Consider the following 27,865-nt stretch of genomic DNA (forward strand, 5'->3'; position numbering starts at 1 on the left):
CATGCATGATACCACTTTACCCTGCAGGACTTTCTCCTTCTTATCCCACAAATCTTTCAGGCAGCCATCTCTGATCATTTGAATACTTTAAAAAAAAATATTAGCAGAATTTCTAATCTCATTCTTTGGCCTGGGATGCTGTTACAGAATATGTGGTTGATTTCTGTTGCACTGACAGGTAAATTGTATTCTGGGGGCAGGGGTGGCCGGGAGTAAAACCAGAGGTTTTGTTCTGATGCACTTTGTTTCCAGAAACTCTGGCAACAAAGGGATAAATACCAACTACAGAAAATGCCTAGAAAGTGGTTTCTTCCTTTTCTTCTCCCCCTCCTTTTCCTCTTTGCTGATGCTAATGCACCTTCTAAGAGCCAGATTTGACTTTTTCTCTAGGCACAGGGTTAAGTGTGGTTCAGGAGTTTGCTTCAGGTAACCCACACATTGCTCTCTCCATCTTCAGGACCAGCTGGTGCTCATCAAACTGTACAGCATCGTACATCCTCAGAAACAGTTATTTGCCCTGGTTAACTTTGCTACATGTTACTTTTTAAAAAAAAATTGCTTAAGGTATTACATATGTCTCCCTTTCCCCCCATAGACTCCCACCCCACAGGACAAGCTCCCACTGCTCCAGTGTCTGTGTCCATTGGGTATGCTAATACGCATGCATGCAAGTTCTTTGGTTCATCTCACACTACCACTCCACCCCTCCCCTGCCTTCCCTCTGAGGTTTTGTAGTCCGTTCCATGTTTGTCTCTGGATCTATTTTTGTTCATCAGTTTATGTTGATTGTTATATCCCACAAATGAGTGAGATCATGTGATATTTATCTTTCTCTGGCTTATTTTGCTTAACATAATGCTCTCCAGTTCCATCCATACTGTTGCAAATGGTAAGAATTCCATTATGTAGATGTACAACAGTTTTTAATCCACTCACCTGCTGATGGGCACTTAGGCTGTTTCCAAATCTTAGCTACTGTAAATTGTGCTCCTATGAACATAGGGGTGCATATGACCTTTCTGATTGGTGTTTCTGATTTCTTGGGATATATTCCTAGAAGTGGGATTACTGGGTCAAATGGGAGATCCATTTTTAACTTTTTGAGTAACTCCATACTATTCTCCACAGTGGCTGCACCAGTCTGCATTCCCACCAGCAGTGCATAAGGGTTCTTTTTTCTCCGCATCCTCGCCAGCACTTGTTAGTATGTTGATTTGTTGATGATAGCTATTCTGACAGGTGTGAGATGGTATCTTGTTGTTTTGATTTGCATTTCTCAGATGATTAATGACTTTGAGCATGCTTTCATATGTCTCTTGGCCTTTTGTATGTCTTCTTTCATAAAGCGTCTATTTAGGTCCTTTGCCCATTTTTTGATCGGATTGTTTATCTTCCTTCTGTTAAATTGTATGAGTTCTCTATAAATGTTGGAGATTAAACCCTTATCATTGATGACATTGGCAAATGTGTTCTCCCATGCAGTGTGCTTTCTTGTTGTTTTGTTGATGGTTTCTTTTGCTGTGCAGAAGCTTTTTATTTTGATGTAGTTCCATTTGTTTATTTTTTCCTTAGTTCCCATTTCCCTAGGAACTGCATTGGTGAAGATATTGCTGTGACATATGTCTGATATTACTACACGTTACTTTTATTTAATATGAAATCCCCATTCACAACCTGCATCCATTTTTTTCATTTTCTTACTCTCCTTATGGAAAATTAATACATGTACCAACACCTGCATATTTACATCCCTCTATTAGATTTGTTTTGCTGTCATCTCAATGCCTGGTCTGGTTTATAAGTGTGTGTTTTTGTTTTTTAGGGTTGTTTTTGTTTTGCCTAGGGTAACTTGAGAATCCAGAGGGGAAATTTTCAATGATTTCTGCTGCAGTTTTCTGGAATTGCTAACAATGCCCTTTTTTGTCATCGAGTCAAGATGCAAACTGACTTTGACAAGGACTATTGGGAGTTCAGCTTGTCTTCGTTTTTCATAAAGAAATTATTATCTTTCGATCTTTATTCCAAAAGTGTCTTATGACTGGGACAGCTTAGTTTTTCATAGCTCCTGAAGTAAAATCAAATGTGGCTTTTCTATGTATAACTGTAGAGTTCTACATTTTGTGACAAAGCCATGAAATGGTCTTAATTCTTCCCTTTAAGGCTTGTAATATATCTAAGAGATGGACAAATGGGCAAAGAAAATTTTTTTAAATCAATTTTTATTTGGTTGCAAGTGTAAAAGGCAAAAATCTGTCTGGCTCAAATCTGCATTCACTATACGTCTGTAGCTGCTAGTTCTAATAAAAACAGCTGAAGCAATGGAAAATTGAGGTGGAAGAGGGCTCTGTGGAGGGTGTGATTGGATCTTTTGAAATTAAAGAAATTCTCAAGACATTTTATTTCTAAAGGCTTTTCAAAGTAGTGCTCCATTCATACGAATTTAGATACATAATCAGATTTTGTAACAGCCCTCTGTGTGTGTCCTTGCTCCATTAAAAATCCACACTAACAAGCCTCTTTATGTGGGCTGCCTAATGAATAACTCCCCATTCACAGCCCGCATTCAGCCCACATGGGAAGTCTGTGGCCCCCTTTCTAGGCCTGCCTTACGTGGGCCATGCTTCATACTCATTCTTTCTGTGTTTTTCTTTGAAATCAGTCACCATATTTTTTTTTCCTCTGACCATTTATTAGATTGAAGGTGCTTAGGTTTATTCAGACTCTGTTATTGAGGACCTACTGTGTGCACACAGTGCTTTGACTCTAAACCAAATGAGGTGGTAGCTGGCTCTTGAGGATGGCAGTTAATGTTCAAGAAGCCCATGACTTTTCCTTAAGTTAAATTTTGCTTGTTCTGTTTTGTGTGCATATACACAAAGGTATCATGGAGTTGGGTTGTCATGACAGCTTTGCCATTAATGAGACAACTTGGTAATAGTTTTGTGCTACTATTCAAGAAATGTTGAAATTACTGCTCTAAAAAGAGATAAAGTATCTATAGGTAAATAATATCACTTCATATTTGAAGAAATATGTGTGTAAAAGGCCCCAGGATGCTCAAGTCATTCTCTGTGTGAGAGTTTAGGGATAATTGCTCCAGATCTGTTCAAACCTTTAGGAAACTGAGAGTGTCAGAAATGAAAGGAGCAATGCAATCAATGTGGAAGCTGAGGAGGAAAGCATCGAAGTTGGTTCACTAACATCTCTGGGTTTTTTTTTTTGTTTTTTTTAATTTCCACTTGGCTGGTTCAGATTTAAAAAAGACATTTCAATTGCAGACTTCCAACTTTATCCCAATGCTCTCAGTACCATGGTGTGTGTGTGTGTGTGTGTGTGTGTGTGTGTGTGTGTGTGTTTGTGTGTGTGTGTGTATGCACAGTGTTTGTTAACAGTACTTTTGTAACCTATCTTGGGATTTTTTTTTTTTAATGACTTGTTATTTCTGTGAAGTCACACAAAAAGGTGACCGCCAAAATATGCAAGAATTAGAGCAAGGTGATGAATCTGGAGCACCTTATAAAAGCCTGACCTTATGCTTTAATTCATCTAACTCCCACACAGTCTTTTTCTCTCAAAAGTCTGATTGAGCTGTCGCTGGCTTTTGTTGATTGGGATAATTATGCCAGAATGATTTTAAAAATCTCTTTGCACGCACTGTTTAGCTTGGGCACTTCCTGTAATCACTTACGAGAGTCCTGCCCAGAATTCTCAGAGGAGGGCGGTGGGAGAAAGCCTCCAGGGAAAGAACAGAGTGGACTTAGGGGAGCAGTCACCTTTGTTCTCCGTGCAGTTCAGCTGTTCAGCACTGCTCAGGTCGTCACTGAATGGATGCACTACTGGAAGGAGGGGGTTAGCCTGAAAGCAAGCAGCGGAATATGCGATGGAAAGAACACAGGCCTTAAAATTGGACAGAATCTGGATTTGAATTCTGGGCTGAGCACAGTGTCTGGTGCAATAATTACTGATTTTTCTCCCAAACTAATTATAATAGGTAAAAAAAAAAAAAAGCAGAAATTATTCACCTTTGGCACATATTTAAGGATGTTTGCATCAATGATTTTTATTCCCTTTTTATTTTTGTATTGTTAATAATGCCTTGACATGTCACTCAGTTTAAAAACAATTTCAGGCATTTTCTGCTGCTACAAAGAATAAATTTTTTTCTTAAGATATATGTATATATCTTGTTAATCTTTACCCCATGATAATTTTTCCATTGATTTTTTTAGAGAGAGTGGAAGGGAGGAAGGAGGTGAGAGAGCAGGGAGAGAGAAACATCAGTCTGAGAGAGAGAGACACATTGATTGGTTGCCTTCTGCACAGGGACCGAGAATTGAACCTGAGACCTTTCAGTCCATTGGCCAAGCTCTAAACACTGAGCATGCCAGCCAGGCCAAGGTATTTTTTATTCTTGATATTGTTCAATGGCTGATGTTAAGTTTGAATCAAGTTTCCAAAAAGAGTGTCAAGCAGTTGTGTATTTGATTCTAGCTGAATTCCAAAGTGAGTTTCCATATATATATATATATATATATATATATATATATATATATATATATCACATTTATTTTAGTGGTGAAGACAATTCATAAAAACAATGCATAATCAAACCTGCCTATCAAGATAAAACAATTCTTAAGCCACTGATTTAAATATCTTTAAGAACAAACAAATAACAAAGAAAAAAACAGCCCATCCATGACTAAGTATCTGCATACTTTATAATATTGTAAAATTAATGGAATAATTTATAAACATTAAAATATTTCTAAATTGCTTCCAAGCCTAGACCTATAGGTTAGTTGCAACACTTTCTGATGTGTAGTGATAATTAAATGCATAGCCTTTTAGAATCAGATGCTATAGTGTAGATAAAGAAATTAAATTGAAAATTAGTTTAGAAGCTAAGAGTTGAGGTGGAAATGAGGCTGACCTTGGTTTCCTACAACACGACCTTTAAATTAGCTATAATAAAGCTTTAGTCTTGAGTCTCTTTTTGGTATTAAATCTGTTTCGAATTTGGCATCATTCTAGGGTAATACCTTCCAACCTCACCCAGTCCTAAGTCATTGAATGTTGTGTGAACATTGCCATGTTTCACAGTTATATCAATTTATGAATTCATTTTTAGAAATATATAAAAACAATTGCTAATTTAATACTCAGATCATGTTAATTAACTTTCTTAAGTTACTTTTTATTACTCTATTGGGGTAGGGGTTCTGTTTTCGGTGTGACCCCCTAATCTACTTAATATGTGATGACACAGCAGTTTTATGAGTTTGTAACCTGAAATTGCTTAGAGAGCAGCAGATTCCTCTAAGAAATACCTACTTGCAAATTTTTCTTTTTCCCTTAGTTGTACAAGTCAGGAGCTTTCTAGACTAAACAAGAATAAATCTCATTTGCACATCTTTTAAAAAAATGTCCTGTTCTACTCTATCACAAGGGAACTTTTTCCTTTAACAAAAAAACTGAGAGAGCAAAATTAAGTGTACAAAATTAGGTAATGAGCATGCTGAGGACCCATAAGTACCGCTGTTTTCCAATTTGAGTTCCCTGAATGGGGGCAGTAAGCGTGGGAGCTGTGGTTGGCTGGAATGAATGAGGAAAAACAGCGGTGACCTTTGCATCAGGGGAAGGACGTCGTTCTGCTTCTGGCTTTCCCCAGTTTTATGTGTTTGTGTTCTTAATGTATGACCGACCCTGAAAGTTCATCTCTAATCTTGATCCACGGGGAAATGGCAGGAATCCTAACCAGCCAAACGATCCACATTTAAATTTCCTGTGGAGGAAAAAAGGTCAGTAATGTTCTGCTCCCTGGAGACAGCCTCAGCACAGCAAACAATCTTCCTGATTAAAATTCCTGTGGAGAGCCGGTGCTTTGTCTGATTGGAAACCAAATAGGTCCCTAATCACCTACATGCAATGACATCACCGGGGCATTCCAAACTGACCAGCATTGTGTGTATACCCTCTCTTAAATGTCAACTTCCCTTTAAACTTGAAAAACAAAAACATAGGCTGCCTTTAAGAGCAGCTATTTATAGTTCTGTGGTGTGAGGCCCCCAGTTTCCTATAATTCCCATTGTTCTCTGAAAATAAAGGCCCATTTACCCCAGGAGGACTGACAAGTGATCTTGTGATGGATCCGAGTTATTGTTCAGTGTGTACGACCCGGGAGAGCACCACGCGGCTGGCGGGCACTGCTGGGAACCTCTGGCTTGACAAGGGCCTGGGCTTTTGCCTGCTGCAGACACCTGCGTGTACTGTTGAGGAAATAAGCCTCCTGGGGTTGGTTTCTGCTTTTCCTGTGGGAAACATCGCCCTTTTATGAGATGCGCGCACAGCCAGCATGTTTCCTTGGTAGCAAGTGACCAGCCTTCTGAGGGATTCAGGTCCCCCTCCTCCATCCTTAACGTTCTGGTTTTTGTTTTTTTTTTTTTAATGGAAGGAGTTTGTATCTGTCTCACCTACATCAACCAGGACCCTCCTGTGAAGTCTCAAGCATAACCTTTCTCCTTAGTGTGAAAGAACCCGAGAGGCACCATGTTAGCTAGAGGCTAACACGTTAGCGTTTCCTTGTTAGTGTTTCTAATATTAGACTTTACTTGACAGTCCTTACTGAGAGTTTCTTTATTTTTCCTCCTCAGTTTGTAGCTGCATTGCAGTGCCTATTGTTTTTCTTTCTTGAAAGTAATGAAGAATAAAAGTTAAGGAGAAGACATAGGGCAGATGTGGTGCCTTTCCAGTCCCACTTGGAAAGCACCTAAGGCAGTTCCTGTCCTGCCTCTGCACGGTGCATGCTGGGAGCGTCCAGGGAGCCAGGGACTGTCGCTTTCAGAAGAACCCTGGGAGCCCTTGGGTGTGAAGCTTCTCATCTTGTCAGCGCTGAAGGGCTCGAGGAGAATGCAGGGATTTCTCGCCGTCAGTAAATCCTGACATTTTTGTCTCTAATCTCCTTTTCAGTGTGAACTCTGTCAGATGCTCTGAGAAGATGTCCAATTACTGTCTGAGTTACTATCCAGGGTCTAAAAACTGCTCAAGAAAAGAAAGGGCTTTCTGTTCAGGAACCTGATAGCATATGTGTGTTCTGAGCTTCTAGCTTTTCCTAAGAAATTATAATAAATTGAGCATGAAGGTGAAATGCGGAGGGAGGATGATGCAACCTTATGAAATTGAATTTAGTGGACGGTTAATTCTGATGACTGTGAAACACTGCGTATTCTGAAGTAGGCACGTCAATGCCAGGAAAGTCCTTGATGTGCTTGGCACGGAACTGTGACATTTGGCTATTAGGCTGGATGAAGCATGGTGAAAGAGCTGAAGGGGCGAGGGCTAAGTGCTTGAGTGATGGTCTCCCTCCTAATGTGTCTGTAGTTCTCTGTGTGTCTAATTATAACTAAGAACTTTATAGATTTCCTCAGTAATAAATATAAAGTCTTTTTTTCAAATTAATTTAGAAGACTGCAAGGTTAGATAAGCAAGTTTGGGTTATATTTTTAAAATGTCTAAGTTGCATGTTTTCTGTTATCAGAATGCAGCCACATTTTATGTATGAAAATGAATTTAAAATCAGAAATCTAAAATCTATGACAAAGGGGGGATATTGTCTGATACTTAGTGGGTTTTAAAAAGCAATGTATTTCAGATATTTATTTTTAAAATGGACACATTTTAGGGAGCAATGAATAAATGAAGACAAATTCATGGGTTGAAAGTTTAGTAAAAGTTCCTTTGTGGACAAAATAATAATAAAAACTGAATAAAATAAAACACTTTAAACATTTTTGGTGAGTGCAAAATACAATTTCACACTATTAAATACAAGCATACCTTGTATTATTGCACTTTACTTTTTGAACTTTTTTGATGTTGCTTTTAAAAATCACAAATAGGTTTTTTTATTTGTCACCATTAAATGTCTGAATTTAAACAGATTCTTGGACTGGAGGCTCATATCCATCAGCTCATTCAACTTTAGCACCTGTCTCATTCCCCGTAGCTTTTCTAGAACTGATACCTTCTCTGTGAAGCTCCATGAGTCTTCCCAATTCAAACTTGGGCTTCTTCAATATGTTGACTTTTCTAGCAAAGACAGCATGGAGCAGATAAATAGATTGGCAAGCCTTTTCTATATCTGTTCCTTAGCCATTTGCATCTCAGTGTCTGCACCTTAAAGATGGGTTCAGGTGAGAATGAAATGACATAATACATGTGCCCTGCTTAGCACAGTGCCCTGCACATAGTATGTGCTCACCCGTGTCAGTATTGTTGAGGACTTGACTTAGCTCAAAACAGTTTCTCTACTTAGCTTGGTTTCACATTTTTTTTGTATTTGGAAATAATGGCTACAATATTTTCCTCACATGGGAAACAACTGGCATACTGAATAGAAATCCATTCAATGCACTAGCACTCCTTTTCAGATGCTCTATGGTTTTGTTTTTCAAGTAAGTACTGTGTCATTAACACTCACTGATATTTTTTGCTTTATTGAAGAAGGAGCAACAATGATTATTAAATGTTGTCTAATTAGTTCAGTGTTGCTTTCGCTTTCGAGGGGAGCCAGTGGCTATGTGCACGGCATTCCAGAAAAGATCATTAGAGGATAGGAACTTGTGGATTTAAGAAGAATGTAGGAGGACATTGTACCCTAGCGTTTGTGTCTGTCCTAGTGCCACTAGGGGACAGATAGTAGGAAAATCAACCAAAGGCTCTGAAGACTCACAGCTACAATGGAATAGTGGCTCCACTGCTTTCTGGTAATGGGATTTTGAACCAATCCCTTAACTTTTTAGAAAAGCAGAAGAGTGAAGAGTGAGTGCTGTGTAGACAGAATTCGAAACCCACTGCTAATTCCTTAGTTGTACATTTTGGGCCAAATTGCCAAATCTCGAAGTCTTCATTTCCTCATCTATATATTGGCCATAAAGGGATCTCTGTCATGGTGCTGGTAAGATAAAACATAGTTAAATCACTTTGCACCATGCCTGGAACATGAAAATGCATGGTACATGGTCATCACTATAATGATGGGCAGTACCAGCGTCTACCTTAAAGATTTAGGGACCTGCCTGGCTGGCATCGCTCAGTGGTTGAGCATTGACCTATGAACCAGGAGGTCACATGCTCAGGTTGTGGGCTTGATCCCCAGTGAAGGGCGTGCAGGAGGCAGCTGATCAGTAGTTCTCTCTCATCATTGATGTTTCTATCTCTTTCTCCCTCTCCCTTCCTCTCTGAGACCAAGAAAAATATATTTAAAAAAAAATATTTAGGGACTAAATAATAAATATAAAACATCTACCACCAAGTACACGTGTAAAAATGTTTTTACCTTCTTCCTTCTTGGCTTCCCAGGAACTGGGTATAATTCCCCTACTTCCCCGGAGAGTAATCTCCACCTTCGGCTCTCTTTTCTCCTCCCTGGCAGCATCTCCCCACTCACGTGGTGCGTGTGCCCACACCTCTTGCTTCGTGCTCACAGATGCAGGATTCAGAGGAGGGTGGCAAAATGGGCCGCTTTGTGAATGCCACACATTTCATCTTTCTGAGCTTTTTCACTGAAAACATACCCACCTACATCCCTCTCTTCTTCCTGAACGTAATTATGTCTACTCAGTGCTTAAAATCACAGAATCCTAATGCAAAGTAGAGTTTAGACCAGAGGCAGAACACTGAGGGCCCTGGGGCCAATCCAACCCAGGGGGCATTTTGTTCCACTGCCCAGACTTAGTTTAGGTGGGATTATAAGATGTTTTAATTAGTTGTTAATATTTCAAAGCGTCGGACATTTCAAATTAAAACACATTCACAGGCTCATATGTGTTTGTGGCTATTCTGGCAACGTGGGACAATCTGGCAGCCTTCAGCCGAGACTCCCCCAGGCAACAGTGGTCTGGAGTGAGCTTGAGATCCAGTCCCTACCTCTGTGTCCCTGTACTTACACCTGCTTGGCTGCTGCCCATCAGTAGTCCAGCTCTTCCCACGTACAGACATGGCACCTGGATCCAACCAATGCTTAGTGCTGTTTACTGATGGAAAAGTGAGTCAGCAAGTGAGTGAGGTGAGCATTCTAGTTTTTGGATTCTTGGACCCTGCTCTTTTACTCTTCTTATCTGAAATTCATGGGAGGTCATTATTCAGCTGAGGGCAAGTTTAAACATTTTAATGGCAAATTTTTAAACATCTGGGCCCATTATCTTCCTGGGTTAGAGAATGAGCACGCCAAGATGAATTCACAGGTTCAAGTTTGGTCTTCAGTCCTTTCCTTCGGTTTTATAGTCCCCCAGCCGCACCCATCACACCCTTTCCCAATGAATGTGTAAGGCCCTGGCCCTGCTTGTAGACGATGTTTAGTGAATATTGGGAGACTTCACTTGGTACCATTCATCCAGGGATGGCAAACTCCGATATTGTGCAGCCAGGCTGCTAACTGGGTGTGACAGGCTGGGGTGACCTGGAGACCATCGACCTTAAATAAAGAACACAGCTGGAGCTGTTAGTGTGCTAGTGGCCATGAGAGAATTCAGAAGCGGTCCTATCTTTTTTTCTTTTTTTTTTTAATTAAATGGATTTTTATTAACTTCAGAGAGGAAGGGAAAGGGAGGGAGAGATAGAAATATCGATGATGAGATGAAATCATTGATTGGCTGCCTCCTGCACGCCCCCCACTGGGGATCATGCCTGCAACCCAGGCATGTGCCCCAGCTGGGGACCAAACCATGACCTCCCGATTCATAAGTCGATGCTCATCCACTAAGCCACACCAGCCTGGCTTTTTATGCTGTTTTTTTTAGAGGAAGTCCAAATCAAAATTTTATATGAAACTAGAGGCCCAGTGCATAAATTCGTGCATGGGTGTGGTCCCTCTGGATGGCCTGCAGGGATCGGGCTGAAACCCACAGTCCAAAGCCACCTGCAGCTCATACCTACTGCTCCTGCTCATCCCAGCCCGACTGCCTGCTGCGGGCTCATGCCCAATCAGTCCCAATCAGAGAGGCTCACGATGCTGCCACAGCAATGCTCGCCAGCCATAGCCCTGTGGCTGGCACCCTCCCAAGGGGAGTGGCCTGTGGGATTGGGATGAAGCCAGGTCTCCCACATCACCTGAGAGGTCCTGGGTTGCAAGAGGGCGCAGGCCAAGCTGAGGGACCCTATCAGTGCACATTCGGGCCAGGGAGGGATCATGGGAGGGCTCCAGGGCATGTATGGCCCATCTCGCTCAGTCCCCATTGGCCAGACCCCAGCAGCAAGCTAACCTACCAGTCAGAGCATCTGCCTCCAGGTGGCCAGTGCACGTCATAGTGACTGGTCGACCAGTTGACTGTCTGCCCCCTAGAGGTCAGTGCACATCATAGCAAGCGGTTGAGCAGCCTTAGCATATCATTAGCATATTACACTTTGATTGATTATTCGGTTGTTCTGCTGTTTAGTCTGTTTGCTTATTGCTCTTTTATTATATAGGATCTTCTGGCAATTAATTCACATTTGTAAGTAAAACTGTTTTGTCTAAAAAAAAAACAGTTTGTGACCCCTGCCAAGAAGTCCAGGTGAAAAAATGAACAGCTACTGACAACCCCTGCTTTAGGAGGGTAAAAGGAGACACACAGAAAGAGCACAGACATTGGTTTAGACAGACTTTAAATGTCACTTCTACCACTATTCCTATGTGATGCTGCCCAAATGATTTCATCTCTGAGTTTCAAACCCCTCATCTGAAAAGGCCTTAATGCTTTCCGGAGATTAATGTGAAGATCAAAGGGAGAATAAAGGTTCAACCCCTGGCACAGAACAGGGACCTAGATCTTCCCAGCTCCATTTTCCTTTGTTGATCTCATCTAGGTTTCAGCAGGATGGTGCAGTTGAATTTCAATCCATATACTCCTTAGTTTATTTCTCCCCCCCCCCCCCCCCCATCTCAGAGTACCCTGAGTGTGGTGGGTTGAAGACTGCTTCTGTTATCTTGGCTCTCTCATGCTTGCTCCCTCAGATCCGGGGGCTGAAAATGATTGGGAAGAAATAAGCTGTATTAAATGTTACCTGGTACAGTGAAAAGACATTTCAAACAAGCTATCATTCATGACATTAAATATGTATCAACAACTAAATACGTTCAAATACAGTATTGCGAGGTAACAGTTCCCTGCCAGAAAATATGCTATATTCCCAAACAATATTTCAGTTAAAAGAATATACTGTATACATATCAGAACAATCTAGAAATGCTGGCAAATTCAGATGTTCCACTTTATTTTTAAGTGTATTTTCCTACTTGTGGTGGAAGAAATCCTGGAAAATTTAAGACATTTCCTACTGGATTTGGATGAACTTTGAGAGAATCCTACATGCCTTTTTGAGTAATGAAAGCTTTTAGGCAGTGATGACAGAAGAAATGCCCAGCTCCTCCCTGGAGGTCACCTCTGGCAGCTGGGGGTGGGCGTGAGATTAACTATCAACAGAATTATGGGATTTAGAGCCTCTACCTTAAAAAAATATCTATATATTATTGATTTTTTACAGAGAGGAAGAGAGAGGGATAGAGAGTTAGAAACATCAATGAGAGAGAATCATCAATCAGCTGCCTCTTGCACAACCCCTACTGGGGATGTGCCCATAACCAAGGTACATGCCCTTGACCAGAATTGAACCTGGGACCTTTCAGTCCCGTTTCAGCTGAGCTTCTACCTTTGGACTTTTATCATCCAATTAGGAATTCTTTGATTAAGGAAGGAAATAAGAAAAGTCACAAAGAAAAAGAATGGAGTTATGGGTCACCAAACCAACCATACCTCATGCTGAAATGGTGCCTCAGGTGGGAAATCCCCTCACCATTCATTTCCCTGTTTATATTTCTCTCTCTCTCCTCTCTCTCTCTCTCTCTCTCTCTCTCTCTCTCTCTCTCTCTCTCTCTTTCCCTCTCTCTCCCTCTCTCTCTCTCTCTCTCTCTCTCTCTCTCTCTCTCTCTCTCTCTCTCTCTCTCTCTCTCTCTCTCTCTCTCTCTCTCTCTCTCCTTTCTCATCTGATCATGTAGAATGACTTTAGGCATATCTAACTTTAGGGAAATGTTCCCATGGCAAAGATAAAAAAAATTTTTGAGGGGATAAATCTTTTTATACATCTTTCTATAATTACTCTCAGAGCTTAGAAATGGTCTTCTAAGAGTTGTGCGATGTAGTTGTTGCTAGGGAAATTTGCTTTTTAGTGAGCAGCAGTTTTACAAAGCGGTTGCATTTCCTCTCTTACTGATGAGTGCGTAAATGGTACCTCTATTTATGCTTCCATCTTTTGGAAACAACTTGAACATTTTGCTTAGGACAGCGGACACCTGCTTTATAAAAATTGAAGCAGATAGGCTCCTAGAATGTCTTTATATATATATGCAACTTGTGCCGAATATTTCAAAAGTGAATTTGCTATTTCTTGTTAATGGCAGAAATCATTGTTTAGAGTTAAAAAAAAAAAAAAAATCCTCTCCAAAAGGCTGAAGTGTGTTTGGTTGCACTGTGTGTTTGGTTCCGTTCTCCCCAGACTCATGGTAGAGCGGGGAACCTTCCTGTTTTGGGCTGGGAAGCAGACTGGAAGTCCTGCTCCATAATAGCAACCCGAACATTGTCATGCAAAGCTGAATGGGAGCAAGGCTGTTTCAGAGGCAATAACGTTTTCTTCCGGTTCACTGATCCACTAATTTCTATGCGCTTTAAACTGCTCTCGAATTTTGCAGAGAGAAGAAAAGCTGTTTTCTACCACTTGCACTGTTCTCATCTTTGGCTTTGAACAAAAATCTTCCTGGGTAACAAGGACTGGTCACCCTGTTGCTTTGAAGGACAGCTGCTAATGGCTCCAAACACATGCAAATAGGGAGTATAGTTATTTCCATAAAAGATGGAGCCCCGGGCCCTCTGATTACACTCCTTGATTTTAGATGGAGGAGAAAGATGGATTTAAAGAATTAGGAAAGGAGAAGGCCAGAAGAGGAAAGCAGCTTGGGTAGCATAAAAGACTGACTGAGCAAAAGACAGTGTCCTCACAGGGTTTGTTTGTTTGTTTTAGTATCTCCCGCCCTGGAAGTCCTTGGAAAGTTTCTGAATTTGATGGCTTCTTATGGTGCCACTGAAAGGAAAGAATATTTTGCTGCTGATTAGTTTAAATTTGCAAGAAGCCCTCTCCTGATATGAGTGTACAAGATTGTACATGACTTTTTTCTTTCTATTAAATCATTAACTCCCCTCCCCCCTGGAAGTTTTGTTCCTCTTGACAATCTTCCTTAAAAGGATTAAAGCTGTATTAGCACTGGGTATTAAATGCATGGTTTTAAATCTCAGTTAATCCAACTTGAAGCTTTTTTTTTTTTTTTTAAGTAAAGAATATACTTTTTTTTTTTAAGTAAAGAATATACTTTCTTAATGTAACTGTTTCTTAATGGCATTCTGACTGTGGCATGTGTAAGGGAGAATAGAAAGGAATGCAGCATTTTGTAAATATACCTTATGCAAGATTAACAAGAGGGTTCTAATGTACACAGAATGAGAGCCAACTTTTCCAATAAGTTACTTTGAATGTAACAGGGGCATTTTTCTGTGGGTGTAATCAGGTTATTGTCCCCTTTTTCCATTTCTGTATTGAGAATATGAATTACCTGCTTCTAGGGAATGGTGAGAAAATTTTTCCCCCGAGTTACATATCAGAATAAAGTTTCTATTTTCGATGGGCTTTGAAATACTTTTCTTTTTAAACTAAACTCCAAACGGTACTTGGATTTCACAAGTTTCTCCATGAATGTCCTCTCCTGTGAAGATTGGTCTCTTTTACTTAATTTCTTTCTTTCTTTCTGTATTTAATTAGAGGCCCGTTCCCTAGGCCTGGCCTGTGATCAGGGCCATCTTCCTCAGATGCCTGCAGCCGGGCCCGCCCCTTACCGCCACCCACCCCCAGTTCCCTGTTCGCCATTAGGCGATTGGAACCTGCCTGCAGAGGAAAGGGACCAGAGATGGTCAGTGTGCCTCATAGTGAGTGGTCCAGCGGTCGTTCTGGTCATTCTGCTGTTAGGGTCAATTTGCATGTTATCCTTTTATTATATAGAATAGAGGCCTGGTGCACGGGTGGGGGCTGGCTGGCCTCCCCTGAAGGGGGATCCAGATTGGGGTGGGGGTTCCTACTGGGGACGGGGCAAGCCTGGGAGAGGGGCCATGGGCAGTTTGCAGGCTGGCCACACCCCTGGCTTTGTCAGAAAGGACATCCTGAAGAGGTCCAGTCTATCCTGTCTAGTTAACATATTACCCTTTTATTAGTATAGATATTTTTTATATCCAATACTGCTTTATTTATATATACTTACTTTATACTCCAATACTGCTTTATTTTATTGCTCCAAATATTCCACCTTTGCCAATTTGGAGCTCTTTCAGGTAGGTTTCTGTGTCCCTTTGACATAACCCTGTCCTTTTGTTGTTTATTTTTAGCACTTCCTTACATTCTGGTACTACAAGATGCTTCACCTTATACTCGCTGATAGGCAGTTTCTTGTGGAAGTCCTAGCAAATGAATATACATTATATTTATTTTTTTAATCACTTTGAAATTAGCAGCCTTGTGTGGGAGAAAGGCATCAATAATAGAATGAAATGATGGTGATAATAATAGGGGGAGATGTATAAATGGTGCGAAGACATCAAACAAGGGAATCAGATCCCATCTGAGTTAGTATGAGGGGAAGAAAGGATTAGCAAGTAAGTTTTCACTGAGGAAGTAACATTTGAGCTGAGAGCTGAGATACCAGAGGCCAGAGCACAGGTGACAAGGGTGGAGAATCCAAGGTGAGGGTGGAGAGGTAGGTGAGTGTATTCCCAAAGAGAGATCTTCTCCGGTCAGTAACATATTGATTCACATATTAGTAATGATTCTCTTAAGCAGTGGCTTTCAAATTGTGCTCCCAGAATCCTTGGTGTACACCATTGCCAGGGCCTGGCTCTGGGAAACCGCACCCACCTCAACCTGAGCATTCACCTAAACGACTCTACTTTAGCCCTGCTGTGGCGGCTCAGTTGGTTAGAGCATCTTCCCAATAAGCCAAGATTGTGGATTTGATCCCCAGTCAGGGCACATACAACAGGTCTCTCTCTCTCTCTCTCTCTCTCTCTCTCATCAATTTAAAAATTATTTTTTTTTAAAAAGACTGCTTTTATTGTGAAGCTTCTCTTAAAATTTTACGTAAAGCGTTCTAACCAGAAATATTTCGAAAACTACTCTTCTGCAACATGCTTTTCATGTTCTACAACAGGATATATACTCATCCATTATATAGGTGTGTTTTACTTTATTTTTCATCCTCCATAGCTGAATATTTAGGTTGGTTTTGATGTTTCACTAACATACAACTCTAACAAGCTTCTCTATTCAAAAATTTGTATGCATATATAACTTCTTTGTACAGTATAACTGGTTCTTTCCTCAGAATTATTTCCACGTACAACTGACCTCCATTTCTAGGAGTGGATCAAAGTTGTATTAGTTACAATGCTGCACATATACCCCCCTGAAATGTAGTGGCATAATGTAGAAATAATTCTTTATTATTGGGTCAGGGGTCCAGGAGTGGCTAGGCAGGGTCTTGCGTGTGGTTGTTGTCAGTTGTTGGCTAAGGTTGGAGTCATCTGAAGGCCTGGCCTACTCCATGGTGGCTCACTCACACAGCTGGTGATGTGTGCTTGTTATGGATAGAGAGGCTTTGTTCCTCTCCACCCGGATCTCTCTACAGGGCCCAGTATCCTCACACATGGCAGCTAATTTTCTCAGCTGACAAAACACTTAGGAAGCCTGACCGAAGTTGCAATGCCTTTTACCGCGCAAAGGAAATCACATACTGTTATTTCCATCATTTTCTGTTGGTCACTGTGGTAAGCAGAATAATGACCCCTTAAAGATGACCTAAGAAAATGGAACTACATAGTGAAGACATTATCTTTCATGGCAAAAGGAATGTTACTGCAGACATTATTAAATTAGGATTTTGAAATGAGCAGATTATTTGCATTATCCAGTTGGGTCCAGTGTAATCCCAAGGGTCCTTATGAATAAAACAAAGAGGCAAGAGAATTAGAATCAGAGAAGGTGATGTCTCTATAGAAGCAGATGCTGGAGTGATGTGATTGGTGAGGGGGCCTGAGCCAAGGAATGCAGGTGGCCTCTAGAATAGGGAAAAGCTGAGGAAAGAAATTCTCCCTTAGAGCTCACTGCTGACACTTTGATATTAGCCTGGTGTGATCTATTTTGAGTTTCTGATTTTCTAACCGATAAGATAATAGATATGTGTTGTTTTAAGCCACTAGATCTGTAGTGATTTGTTACAGCAGCAAAACTATGCTAATACAGCCTCACATCCATGATTCATTGTGGGAGGGGACTACACAAAAGAGTGCATACCACCGGGTCATTAGGATCATTTAGAGCCATCTTAGATGTTACAAAGGGTATGCCTACTTTTAAGGTCTATATTGTCAAATTGTCCCTTAGGAAGAGCCTATGAATCTCTGCAACCAGAAATTTAGATAAATACAGATTCCGTGAAATCAGAGACGATACTACTATAGGCAATTAGACAGACCTTAGCAGAGCAAGAACGATGGGCTAGGTACAGAAACTCACTAGGGCCAAAAGCCCCAGAGGCCTAGCACGGGGCAAAACTGGAAAAACAAGAACCTCACCCCTAGGGTAACCTAGCATATCACTGATCATGTGGTTTGGACCACTGGCTTTTCATGTTGCTGGTCATGCGGTTTAGACCCCCTGACCTTTTCCTCCCAAAGATAACATCTAGGCCTCAGTTGTATTTCAGCTCCAGACCCGGAAAAGCAGCAAAATCAGGTAAGTGACGCCATGGCTGCTTCAGGACCAGCTGCATTGACTAATGACCCCCTGCTTTGGCACTGGCCAATCAGTAGTGGCCAGAATCCTGAGAGAGCACACCTGGAAAGCTGATGAATATTCTATTGAGACCTCCCCAGAGACCGCCCCTAAGATTTCCACCAGAGAGGGAGAAATACGCTCAGGATGAAGGACCCAGCCACTTTCTCCCCTGGAGAACACCTACACCTTCCCCGTTCTTTCTTCCCTCTCAGGGACCACTTGCAATCAGGGGGCAGACTTGCAGTCAGGGGCTGGCAGCTCATCCCAGGCTAAGCCCCTTTCCTCTGACTTCCCAGTGAGCCAAAGCAGCCCAGCCTAGGCTCTCCTTTACTTCTTCGATGTACCTTCCTTGTTTCATGGTCGTAAGTATGTTTTTGCTGTGGCCAATAAATTCTTACTTTGCTACCCTTTGTCTCTTGATTGAAACCTTTCCTTCAAGAAGAGAAGAACCGAGGTATTGTCGTTTTGCCGGAAATAGTGTCTTTCAAATGACCAATCTTTCTAGCTCACGAATCTTCTTGTGGAGGAGAGTATAATGGGGGGAAATGGGTTATTTAATTGTCTAGGTACCTTGCTTTCTGACACAGTGGAAGAGTAGGTAGCAAATGGGAGATTTATAGCTGGTGTACTTATCTCTGCTGCTTGAGGCCATTTCCCCTCTACCAATTTATTCTGATCAATAGGAGTAAATTCCTAGTTGCGATTCTACAAATATATTTTCACCTGATAGCATTTAAGAATCATGTCAGACTTTAAAGCCATGAGATTCTTAAATATAGCTGAATTTAAAAAAAAAAAAGTATTATTCTGAGATTTGTCTCTCAAGCAAGTGAACATTTCCAACAAGAGGAGCTTAAGATAAAGATAGGTGTGTTTAAGAGGAGACAAGGTTATTTCCACAGAAGCTAACTGAGCAAAGTCTCTGCTGGGGAAAATTTAAAAATGCTTACCTCTGGGCTGGTGGCTTGGCTCAGTGGCTGAACATTGGCCTATCAACCAGGAGGTCATGGTTTGATTCCCAGTCAGAGCATATGCCCGGTTGTGGGCTGAATCCCCAGGGTGGGGGTGGGGGGTGGGTGGGGAGGGGATACAGTGTGAGGTGTACAGCCAGTCGATAATTTCCTCTCATCATTGATGTTTCTCTCCCTCCCTCCCTCTCTGGAATGAAAAAATATGTGAATGAGGAAAGATTTATTCTTCCTAAAGAGTGTCTACTGCCCAACAGAGAAATGCTGAGCAGGGGTCTTTCTCATTTTGGAAGTTACTTTTTTTTCTTTTTCTGGAAGACATAAAATGCTTTAAAATTAATTAAACCAAAAATGGAAATATGCCAGTAAACGGATGCTATTTCCAATAAGATCCCTCCTATGCTTTCTTAGGCTTTCCCCAATAAACTCATACAATTCCTGTCAGAGGTGACTGAGAGACCACTGAGTTCCCTTTATTTTACAAATGAGGGATCTGAGGTCTAGAAGCTTGATCTGCCATGAGAACTCAGAATATGTGATGAGTACCGGACCAAGTGACAGATTGAAAAAGAATATTTTTATTTACCATTCCATAGACTTTGAGGTTCTTTTTACTTTTTATATTTTCTCTCTTCCCTTGAAATCTATACTATAGGGGTATAGATGAAATAAAATTGGGTAGATAATTGATGAAGCTGATGAATGGGTATATGGAGATCTATTATATAACACTCTCCATTTCAGTATATGTTTGGAATGTTCTATAAAAAGTGTGAGACAGCAATCTTACAGACAAGTTTACTATTGGACAAATAAATATACAAAAGACAATTGGATAAGTGGGCAGGCCGCAGAATTTCCCTGCAGTTGTTGACTCAACAGTGTAAACGGACAAGGGACATAATGTGGGATGCCCAGAGTTCAATGTGAGGACCCTCTGTCAGCAAATGGCCGCTATACTCTTATTATTCATAAAATTTGGCTAACACTAGGAAGTCCATCTCGGCAAGTAAATTTCTTCCAGGGGTTCACACCAAATAAATCTTTCTTCTCGGGGTCCACAGCTACTCAGCAAATTAAAAAGAGGCACTTTCCCCCAGGGGGAGGCTGCCCCAGGCCAATTTGGTAAAGCTTGGTGGGCAGGGTGGTTTCCGTGCCTACTTTTCCCTGGGCCCAGGACTCACCTGCAGCAGACAAATGAGAAATTATTCTGGTGTAGGCTAATTTTTTTTTTTTTGCAAAAATTATATCCTTTTAAACTTGAGAAGTTGTGATGGTTAATTTTATGTGTCAGCTCAATTGGATCATGAAGTGCCCAGTTATTTGGCTGAACACGATTTCAAGGGGTGTCTGTGACTGTTTCTGGGTGAGATTAACAATTGAATCTGTAGACTAAGTAAAGCAGATTGTCTCCCTAATGTAGAAGGAAGAATTCTCTCTCTCTCTCTCCCTCTCTCTCTCTCTCTCTCTCTCTCTCTCTCTCTCTCTCTCTCTCTCTCTCTTTCTCTCTCTCTCCCCCCCCCGCCCCGAGTGAATGAATTAGGACATCAATGTTCTGTTGCTCTCAGACTGGACCTACGTCATCACGGATGCTCCTGGTAGAGCTTGGCAAGCAGAGCACCTGCTGCTTCTCAGGCCTTCAGACTGGGAATGGAACTACACCCACAGGCTCTCCTGGGACTCAGCTTGCAGATGGGACTTCTCAGCCTTCCTAATCATGTGAGTACATTCCTTATAATAAATCATTCATATATATCCGTCTGCCAGTCTTCCCATTCTCTTTGTTTCAGGCCACATGTCTACAATGTACCTTCGTGTGCCTAAGGCTCCTCTGGGAATCCCATGTAGTCATCGCCTTCCTGGGAGGGATGTTTTCTAAGGGAGGGTCAAGGAGCAGAATTTTTTATTTAGTCACTTTAAAAATAGATCATATTCCAGAAACTATTAAGAGTTCCTACACAGCCAAAACCGGTTTGGCTCAGTGAATAGAGCGTCAGCCTGCGGACTAAAAGGTCCCAGGTTCCATTCCGATCAGGGGCATGTACCTTGGTTGTGGGAACATCCCCAGTAGGAGGTGTGCAAGAGGCAGCTGATCGATATTTCTCTCTCATCAATGTTTCTAACTCTCTATCGCTCTCTCTTACTCTCTGTAAAAAATCAATAATATATATATATATATATATATATATATATATATATATATATATATTTTAAAAAGAGTTCCTACACATTTTAAATTAAGAGATTTGAAGCTATTAAAGAAAGAATACAGATTTCATTAAAACTTTATTTATATATTTGATTTATTCATCCATTTATTGAGTGCCAGATACTGAACTAAGTGCTGTGGAGAAAACAGGGGAGCTTAAGATATTGTCCATGCAATCAAGGTTCTCAGAGCTTAAAAACAAAAATAGGCAAATACAAGCATATTGTGATACAAGATACAGTGGCCTAATAAGCAAGTTCCAAGTACTATAGCTGTTCAGATAAAGGAGAAATCTCTTTCTGTAGTAGGACCTAAGAAAGTTTGATGGAAATGACTTTTTAAAAAATATTTTAATTGATTTTTTATAGAGAGGAAGAGAGAGGGATAGAGAGTTAGAAACATCGATGAGAGAGAAATATTGATCAGCTGCCTCTTGCACACTCTCTATGGAAATGTGCCTGAAACCAAGGTACATGCCTTGACCAGAATTAAACCTGGGACCCTTGAGTCCTCAGGCCAGTGCTCAATCCATTGAGCCAAACTGGTCAGGGTGATGAAAGTTACTTTTGAACTAAAATTGGAGAATGAAGAATGAATTGGATGATAATGTGATGGGGGGAGAGAATTGCAAAGCACACACAGTATTGGGGGTGGATAAGTGGTCTGATTTAACTGAAGCATAGGTTATAATGATGAAAATGATAATGAGAAAATTGTTTACTGAGTACCTACTATGTGCATGCGTTGTTTCTAATCTACAAATCCTACCAGATAGGCATCATTATTCCCTTTACCAATGAAAAGATCTTCATCTTAAAGTTAAATAACTTGCCCATAGTTACTTAGCTGTTAGTGGTCTGTGCTGGGAATCCAATGGAGTTCTAGCTGACTCACAGGCCAGTGTTCTTTCTACTGTCCTACTACTATCCTGAACTTGTGTATGTGGAGGAGAAAATGGGGAATATTTCAATTATGCAGTGGGTTATATAGCGTAAGAGAAAGGAAGCAGAGGCACAAAAAGCATATGCTTGGATTGAAGATGACTTGTTAGATGGTGTTTCTCTGGTAAAGGAATGCTCATAGCTAAGTGACACTATAAGAAATAATGATGATAACAGTAAGTAGGTGCCATTTACTGAATGTCAAAAATAGGCCAAAATTATATAATCTCTGATGCTTACAACTATATGAAGCATATGTGGTTTGTTACCTGATGTAGTGGAAAGAGCCGAAGTGTTCAGCCAAACAGAACTGGGTTCAAGTCCTGCCTCTTCTCCTTTCTAGTTATTGAGCTCTAGGCAGGTTCTTCACTTATTTATGAGCCTCAACATCATCTACTATAAAATGGGCTATGTACATATATCATAGAGTTCTTGTGCATGTGAGGAAAAAAATTTTAAATAACTTAGAATGCATTCTATAACAAAAGCAGAAGAATTGGGTAATAAAAATAAAATTATAATAGATAGGCAAGGGTATCTCTGAAGATGTCTAAATCACAAACATAATAGTATGATGAAAATATGAATAATCATAGTATCAAAATTGAACCTACAGTAATAAAGGTTTTTCTTACCTTTATAAAAAGAATTATGTGCCCGGACAGGCAACTGAGAATATGAGTGTGAATTTAAATAGTCTAAGGGGGTTTATAGCAGTATAAATAATAGGAAAATATACCTAAAATTATTGATTGTAGAACCTCTTAAAAAATACAGTTCATTCTTAGTTATATTGAAATATTCTTTTGCATTCATTCTATTAATGCAGTACTGCCTGAATTTTTAATGACAGTTTTTAATTCTTTTTTTCCTTAAAAAATTCAATACACCAAAAGTAGGTCATGCTGTGCATAGATTTCTTTTCCTAGCATGATGTGTGCTTACATAGGAGATTGAGAATTGAATCTTCTGAATGAAAAATGGATGATTTTGACATTTATTTTGAACACCAGAAATATTATAAACATATTTATTGAAAGTCTTGCTGTGGTTGTTTTGAATGTAATATTCTTGCAAAAAAAAAAAAACAAAGACAAAAAACAAAACACAAAACAAAAACCCACTTGTCTAGAAAGCTTTGTTTTTAATACCCCCTAATGTTTTCATTGATCACTTATCCTATCCTGGAACACTTGACCTTGATGAACTTATCAAAAACAAACAAAAAACAAAACAAAACAAAACAAAAAACACACACCAAACAACAAAAACATTTGGAACAACTTTTAAACATAAACAATTGGCAGAATCTTTAAGAATGTATGTATGTTAATCTCATAAAGCTTCAAAAAACTATGTACTTCTGGAACATATTGTGAAGGACTCTACTGAACTATCAAGTTACCAGATTTGTAAAGCAGGGGGGAAAGTCCAAAATTGAAGAAGTATTTTTTCAAAAGGGTTAATTTCAGGACACTAGGTATATGGTTGAAAAATAAGTATATCCTATAAAGCATTTCCTCAGCCTTTCTCTGGAATAACCTATGACAATGTATAGTTTCAAATGTTGAATAAATGTTTGCAATAAACTGATTAGTCTATTCTTACCCTGCAATCTAAAGCTGGCTAATTTGATTCAACATAGACACATATAAATGGTATAATATCATTTATAGCTCTTGTATTCATTGTTCTTATATTAGTATTCAGGTATTTCCAAGTCTTTAAAATATATATATATATATATATATATATATATACATCTTAACCATAGAATTTATCCTATTTGATGAATTTGCCCCATTAGTAGTCATAAATTAAGATGCTCTAAATGTGCAAAAATGGTTGCAGTAACATTATTTACAACAGTAAAGATACTGGAAAAATCCTAAGTATCTAATAATAGGAGAGTGCTTATATACTTTAGATTCATAAATTGAAATATTATGCAGCCATAAAAAATGGGGTTTTTAATGATAGTTAACAATTTCAGGAAATTCTTAGAGTTTGATGTATGGATTATAATTAAAACTAGAGGCCTGATGCATGAATTCATGCACAGGTGGATACCCTAGACCTGACCGGCGATCAGGGCAGATTGGGGCCAGGCTGATCGGGGGAGGGACAGGGGTGGGACTGCCAGGGATTGGCCAGCTAGGGGGAGGGACTGAGAGAGGTTGGTTGCTGACCCTGAGGAGGAGCCAGCCCTTGTCCCCCCCGGGAAGGACCACGACCAGTCCAGGGCCCAAAAGCCCCAGGGGGAGAGGAGGTGATGGTCGCTGGGCCAGGCACAGAGGAAATGGATGCAGGACACCAATTCTGCCATCGGCACCCTGCCACTGCACAGTTCCCCACTTACCCTTTCTCCTTCTCTCATTACTGCATGGCCACTGTGGTGGGTGGGTGGCCCCTGGGGAAGGGAGAGGACAGGAACAAGACAAACCCTTGTATTGAGGGCTGACTTTCAAAAGATTATAGCAAGGGAGCTGCTCAGCTATATATAAAACCCTCACCCAGAAGCGGGTTGTCTACAAATAGTTTAGCACCAGGGGTCAATGGGGGCTGATCAGCCAAGGGAGGGACCACGGGCAGTTGGCTGGCTACATTGAATATCTGCCCCCTGATGTTCAGTGCGTGTCATAGCGACTGGTCAATTGGTCGTTCCAGTCATTCTGGTCATTCAGTAGTAATGGTCACTTAAGATTTTATATATATAGAAGATTGTAAATACAGTATCTGACCAAATTGTAAAATGTGTCAAAATACATTTGCATCAAGATTATTGGAAGAAATACATCAAACTACTATTATAACTGCCTACTTGGGGACATTGGGATTTTGAGTAATTTGGTTTTTTTCCTCATTCACTCACTCTCTGATTCATTCATTCATTCATTCACTCATATAGCAAGTCTTTATTGAAAAAACAAACATGTGATAGGCACTATACAGAGCTATACATTCAATAATGAACAAAAATAAAATAGCTCTGTCATCATTGTGGAGAAGACTTTTTTATGATTTAAAAAAACCCATAAAAATAAATGTAAAATTACAACTGTGATAAGTCATAAGAAGAAAGGCAAGTATAAGAGCATGTAAAGGGAACCCAGCATAATTTGTGTTTTAGTTCATTAAAGAACTAACAAGTATTCTAAAACTTGAGGTGTAGGCAGGAGATTTGAGCAGATACCTGGGGGAGGAAGATTGGAAGAGTGTTCCTTTGCAAAGCACCAGCTTTACAAAGTCCCTGTAGTAGGATGAAGCATGGAATCGTTAAGTGAAGGGGGCTCGAATATTGCGGTGGGGAAGAGGGGTTAGGGAGCATAATATAAAATTTATGTTTTTAAAATTCCACCTCTTCTGCAGCGCAAAGAAAGAGAGTGAAAGAAGGAGAAGCATAATCAGAGAGCCAGCTGAGGGATTGTCGTTGTAGTACAGGTAAGTTATGATGACATATTGGAATACGGAGGTAAGGGTGGAGTCAGAGAATTCATTGGATATAATCAAGATACATTTAGGAGGTAACAATAAAATAGACTTAATGAGCTATATATGGGGATGGATGATTAGGGGAAACTGAAGAGGACTCCTAGGTTTCTAGCTTAAGCAACTGGTTAAAAGGTAGTGCCAGTCACTGAGTTAAGCACTTGGGAAAAGCGTTAGACTTAGATTTTGTGTTTGGCTTAAGGCATGTTAAAATAAGATGGCTTTGAGACATTCAAGTGGAGTAAATAGTAGGCAGTGGATTTATGGGTCTTAAACTTAAGAAAAGTCTCAGTCCATTCACTCTTTTATCCCTAGTGGCTGGAATACTATAGACATTTAATAAATATTTACAGAATGAAGGAATTGGCTGAAGAAGGTAAATTTGTGAGCAATTGGCTTATGATTGATAACTGGATTCCTATTGGATAAAATTCTTAAGAGAAGATTATAGAAAAGACTCAACTAACATTAGTCATTGTTTTTATTATTCTTTCTCCTTAGTGAGAAATTACTAAAATGACGTTGTCAGTTTTTTTATTTGCAAAAAACTGCTCTTTGGCCCACTAGCATTAATTTTTGATACATTTAACCAGTGGCTGTTCATGTACATTAAATCATTACTGTGAGTGGATAAAAAATCTGATTTCAGACATTGACCTAGTCCATGAGTAAGTCTGTTTATTTAAAACTGCCAAACTTTTCCTACCCAATTATTAGCTAGAATCAGAACATATTCTTAGAAAAAGCACAGCTCCCTTCCACTATTCCTAAATCCTGAACTTCCTGCCACTATGCATCTTGACTCCTGATGATATCCAAAGACAGGGAAAAAGTTAGCTACGTTCCCAATGCCTTTTAGAGTGAAGTCATTATACCACTAGCAACAATAATTACTCAGAAATGAGCGACAACATTACGGAAATGATAACATTTTTTTTTTTAAATTGTGGTGAATCAGAGTCAATATTCTTGGTCAAGCTTGAGATAATTTCCAAAGTATTTCACTATAGAGAAAGCAAACATTGATTGAAACAAAGAACACAGCTTCAGGAAATTCTGCAGTGATTAGTTTTCATACTTTTTATTTAAACAATGGAGTAAGTATCATTAAAGTTAATTAGCAGTCAATACATTCTAGGCAATACATCCCAATTGATTATGCCAACAATGAAATGTCTAGTTACATAAGTGCAAACTGTCCTCCATTAACATTAATGCCCAGTCAACCTATCTACTAGTACTTACATTTTATACAGCGTGTCATATAGTAATGATTGTATTAACCATTCATTAATTACACTGATTGTATTAGTCATGAATTAATTATTAATTGTTCTCAAACAATGGAATGTTAAAATTCTTGAACACTTTGAAAAGCCCTTATGCACAACTTGCAGTCATTCACTATGAATTTGGGCAATGAATCTATTGTAGATGGGTTTACTGAAGTTCATAAATTTTAGATGTCTTTCTTTATGCCAACTAGAGTTTATCAGTGGCCAGAGATGACAGCAGTTTTCTGTGCGGTTATAGCATTACAGAGTCATACACCCAGTTCACATGCAATTCGCTTTTATGTCAAATCCTTCCAGAGGATATTGAGCTTAGTGAACTTTGGTGTGGGTGACCTAGAAGTTGGCAGAGGAATGTGGTACAGACATCATAGTTTGGGTTAACAAGCCCTTTGCAGTGGCTCTTATTTATAACTTTCATTTGCCAAATTGCTTGTTGGAGCAATCCTTGTACTGAGGCAAGGATGGAGTGATAAAGACACATTTATCTCATGTAAAAAAACTCAATTAAACAGTACAAATTGGGGGGCAGAGAGCACAGAAGTAATTAAAATCCTCAGGTGATCCTTAGGTTTCAGCTTATTCCTCTTCCAAATCTTTTGCAGAGCTACAAAGATAAAATGAAAGGGATTGACTTATATATCACCATGACCTTTCTGTCTACACAATGATGAAGAAGGTAATGAACAGTGAAACTGAGAAAGAGTAGGCAGCAGAGGGAATGAAAAAACAAGGCCCAAGTACATTAGGCTTAGTGTAATCAAGAGTTGACTGCTTTTGAATAATCTCTTTCCAAATTAGAGGCGGGTGATATGTCCAATTTTTATTTCTGAAAAACTAAACACACCTCTCATGCCCTAAAACGCACATAATTCGCACCCTTCTAAAGCGACCCGATTACGGTACCTTACTAATTTTTTTTCATTAGTAAAGGAGCTTTCATTGCTTTTGGGCAAGGAGGCAGGCATGACGAGAGAATGTGGTCTGGTACCAGGTTATAAAATGCAGCTGTGCCTTTGGTTTTTAAGACACACTGAGAAAAGAACACGACAGCAGACCCTC

The sequence above is a fragment of the Pipistrellus hanaki genome, assembly GCF_964339955.1.
Source record: "Pipistrellus hanaki genome assembly, chromosome: 4".
Lineage (NCBI taxonomy): Eukaryota > Metazoa > Chordata > Mammalia > Chiroptera > Vespertilionidae > Pipistrellus > Pipistrellus hanaki.